The sequence below is a fragment of the Trichechus manatus genome, unplaced genomic scaffold (genome assembly GCF_000243295.1).
Source record: "Trichechus manatus latirostris isolate Lorelei unplaced genomic scaffold, TriManLat1.0 scaffold00280, whole genome shotgun sequence".
NCBI classification, from domain to species: Eukaryota; Metazoa; Chordata; class Mammalia; order Sirenia; family Trichechidae; genus Trichechus; species Trichechus manatus.
In genome coordinates this window covers 1,148,346-1,152,635 of record NW_004444216.1, presented here as the reverse complement: position 1 = coordinate 1,152,635, position 4,290 = coordinate 1,148,346, and the positions used below count along the sequence as shown (strand labels likewise).

The 4,290-nt window shown below is 42.8% G+C and overlaps 1 protein-coding gene across 1 annotated transcript in view; it reads left to right on the top strand.

Moving 5' to 3' along the window:
• MAGI2 (membrane associated guanylate kinase, WW and PDZ domain containing 2) overlaps positions 1-4,290 on the top strand; it is a 650,884-nt gene that overhangs the window by 583,295 nt on the left and 63,299 nt on the right. The gene's annotated exons all lie outside the window — the stretch shown is intronic.

The window sequence follows — 4,290 nt, the reverse complement described above, 5'->3', positions numbered from 1 at the left end:
GTGACCTGAAGTCATTAGCCACAAAAATGATCCACAGCAAAGTCCTTCATGAAATAAAGACCATTGTTTATTGGTACAAAATTCTAAAGGGGCTTAATTCCTCATACCTAATTATAATCCAGGATCATTTCAGTCATATATAATCACATAAAACAGATTCTTGTGGTGTAGTAGTATGAGGGCAATTAACTGATTACAGCCAGCTGAGTCTCTCTGTGGAGCTGTCTGAGTAACCCACCCACCCCCACCTGCATGTGAAGGTCCAGACTTCTCCGTGTGGCTTATATTTTATTTCCTGGCTCCCTTCATCTCATCCCTGCAAGTACCCACAGTGATCCTTTGCCCCAAATGCATCATGCTGACTGAGGCATCCAGGTTCTGCCACGTGCCACTGCTCCCTTTGCCATGACTCAGGGCTAAAATAAACCCAGGATTTAATCAAATTCTCATGAGGATTTCATTGAGTCAAACCAAATACTTTCTATGCATACGACTTGGCTGCAAAAATGCATACAAAACAGAGTTTAATTTCTTTCCTGCAACCTGAACTATTAGCCACTTAAGAAATACTGAAACTTGCCTTTATTTGCCTTGGCCTTCCAATAAGAAGGGGGCAAAGTGTTACCTGCACAGCCCCAAGAAAGTTCAAGGATTAGGTAATAATTTTGTTACAGAAAAATCTGCCATGGTGTATGAACCCTGTAGCAGTGCAGAACTTGTTCACCTATGCCAAGGGACGGCAGTCTTATCTCACTCTGCCTTACTCCTAAGACATTGCGTTAAGGTTGTTAGTTGCCCTAGGTGACCACAGATAAAAGTATTTATTCCATAGGAAAAATTGCATACATAGAATTCATGTTAACTTTTTTAGTTCCTTCCTTGTCAATTTCCTAAATTCGACATGCCTTAACCCAAACAAAGCCACATACTCTCCTCTATCTGGTAATCCCATACGATTTTGTGAATATCTCTGTCATAGAAAGGATATATATCAATGATATGTAGTAATTGTCCTATTTATCCATTTTCTTCCCAACTAGACTGAAAGTTTGTTGTAGACAGAAACCACGCCATTTATCTATCTCTATATCACCTGGTACATAACAGGTGCTCAGAAAGTGTTTGCTGAATGAAGCAGCTTGAAGTCTAGGAGGAAAGACAGAGAAACGTAATCAGTAGTAAGGTGTGATAAACAACAGAGTGGATCCAGGATGGATGAACAGAGGGATGGGATATCTCTGCCTGGGAAGTGAGCAGAGTCAAAGAAGGTGTCGAAGAGGAGAAGGTGCTTAGGCTGGCCTTGAGGAAAATCAGGCTTATGGGGGAAAGAAGGCAAAGGGAGCAGTGGCATGTGGCAAGGCCTGGATGTCTCAGTCAGCATGATGTATATGGGGCAAAGGATCAGTGTAGTTACTTTGCAGGGATGAGATGGAGGGTGCCAGGAAATAAAATATAAGCCACATGGAGAAGTCTGGACCTTCTTATGCAGGCGGGGGTGGGGGGCCTCTGAACAGCTTTACATCACCTTTATGTGCTTAGTTTCTCAGTGCTGCTATATAACAGAAATGGAGCTCTGGTGGCGTAATGGTTAAGAGCTCAGCACAAGCAGGTGGCTTTAACAAACAAATTTATTTTCTTACAGTTTGGGAAGCCAGAAGCCTAAATTTAGGGTACTGGCTCTAGGGGAGGGCTTTCTCTCTCTGTCGGCTCTGGGGCTCTTTGTCTCTTTTCAGCTTCTATTCCTTGGTTCCTTGGCAATCTTCATGTGGCGTGTATCTTCCCCTCCATTTGTGCTTCCTTCTCTGTGCCTAATCTGCTCTTTTTATATCTCAAATGTGATAGGTTAAAGACATACCCTACACTGATATAGCCTCATTAACATAGCAAAGTAAACCCTATTCCCAGATGGGATGATATCCACATGTAAAGGGATTAGGATTTCCAACACATATTTTTGGGGGACACAATTCAATAATAAGACGTACTAAGAGTTCCCTTAGAAGAATGACTCTGTTGACAATGAGGAGAAGAGACTGGTAGAGGGTGACAGTCGGGATAGTTCAGATAAAGGCCCGAATTGAGCTAGTTAGCAATGGGAATACCTATGAGAGCAAGGACAGATGCAGAGAAATGAGGAAATAAAGAGGAGGCCAGAGTGACCCCCCAGTTTCTGCCTAGGTTGAAAGATGATGCTTTTAACTAACTTAGGAATGAAGAGAAAATCTGCTTTGAGAGGAAGGCAGTAAGCCCAGTCGGCTGGTGTTGAGTTGGAATCGCCTGTTGGACATCCAGGTGAAGATGTTCAGTAATCAACTGGGTTGGGTATGTGAGTCTAACATTCAGAAGAGAATCTGACCAGGAGTAAGACTTTCGCTATGACTTCTTTGGAACATTTGTTTTACTTTTAGAATTTAATACGGTACCATGAGGTTTCAGTCATGGTTTGGGACTGCTACGGGAGGAATAATTGGTCCCACTTCTGCCAGTGGCTTAGACACGAGGCCTCAGGCAAGCTACTCAACTTCAGGCGATGCCTGTTGCCTCACAGGAAAGGAGATAATTAAGGAGACCTGAGGAAAAGTGTTGCAAACATTGACCTTGAAACAAATTAATTTAGTGCAGTCTTTCCTGGCTCTCCTGTGGAATGTGGAAGTCACGCCAACGAAGCCAACCTCTTCCACTGTCCGAAAACCATACTTCCAAAGTCCACCAAGTGCCTAGAGGGAAATCTTTACCTTCCTTCTATTGGAATCCTGACTCCTTATAGAATCCTCATTAGGTAGAGACATCCCTTAAACATGCTGCTTCTCCCACTTCGATGGGGGCTGAGGTCTTATCTTAGGAGCCCTGGTGGCACAGTGGTTAAAGCGATCAACTGCTAGCCTTAAGGTCGGTGGTTCAAAACCCCCAGTGCCTCCACAGGAGAAAGACATGTCAGTCTGCTTCTGTAGAGATTTACAGCCTTGGAAACCCTATGGAGTCTCTATGAGTCGGAACTGACTCAACGGCAGTGAGTTTTGGTTTGGAGGTCTTATTTTAATGTCCTCTTGCCACTATGGTAGGAGTTCTGCTGGCACAGTGGTTAAGCGCTTGGCTGCTAACCAAAAGGTTGGCAGTTCAAACCCATCAGCCGTTCCGCGGGAGAAAGATGTGGCATTCTGTTTCCGTAAAGATTTACAGCCTTGGAAACCCTGTGGTGCAGTTCTACTCTGTCCTGTAGGGTCACTATGAGTTCGAATTGACTCAATGGCAACAAGTTGTCATTGTGGTGGCAGCTTTTTATTCCTGATCTTGCCCAGCCTGCAGTCCCAAGCTGGCTTCCCTGAATGCACTGTTGATAGTGCTCTGTGGCAGAGAGCCATCTGCAGTTCTGTCTGCATTATAGAGTCTAGGCTGAGATCAGCTTTGCTGAAGGAACCCAACTAAAATAGCATTTTTGCAAAACAACCTGTTGTGCTTTCCCCGGCCAATTTGTCGTAAGTGACTTGCACTGAAATGAAACATATTTTTATTCAAAGATTCCTGATAGTAATGGTACTGTGGGAGTTACATAATGTGCTCATGATTGCACCTCTCTTAGCTTCAAATATCTATTAACAAAGGCTAAGTGGGAATTGTTTAAGGAACCCAGGCATTTCTGACAATTCAGGAGAACTTCTGGCAATCAGGTGTGAGCATGGCAAAGATTTAGCAAGGGCATTAGTCTCGTGTGGAGAATGGAGAATCTCATTTTTAATTCAAGGGACTATGATAGAAAACTCATCATCAAACTTGAATATCAACCACTGTTTACAAAGAAGGCAATATCACAATAGCACCCAGGGAAATTTAAATGATGCATAACAAAAGTTCTCAGAGAAGCACAAAGACCAGTTACTCTCTTCAATATGCTGAATTAGATGTTGCACTAAGCCCAAAGTTGATATTGTGTTCAATGAAGGGGCTTTAAAATATTTACTTCTCGATTCAAGGCAAAGATGCCAGGTTATTTTTGAATTGTAGGCTCAGACATAGTCCCAGATTTAAAAAAAAAAAAAAAGCTAGATAGGTTATAAGCTGCATGTAAGTGACAGGTCACCACAACCTTCCTAGTCTGACATTTTAATGTCTATAGAGGTATATAAAGTTTGGTGTTCAGATTCAGGATGCAGCCAAGGATTGGTTTAGCCTCATATAAGAAGCAGTGGGCTGCAACCAAATTGTTCAGATGGTGTCTGGAAACTGGTAAAATAGAGAGAGACAGACAGACAGATACAGATAGATGTGTACCATCAAGTCGACTCCAACTCA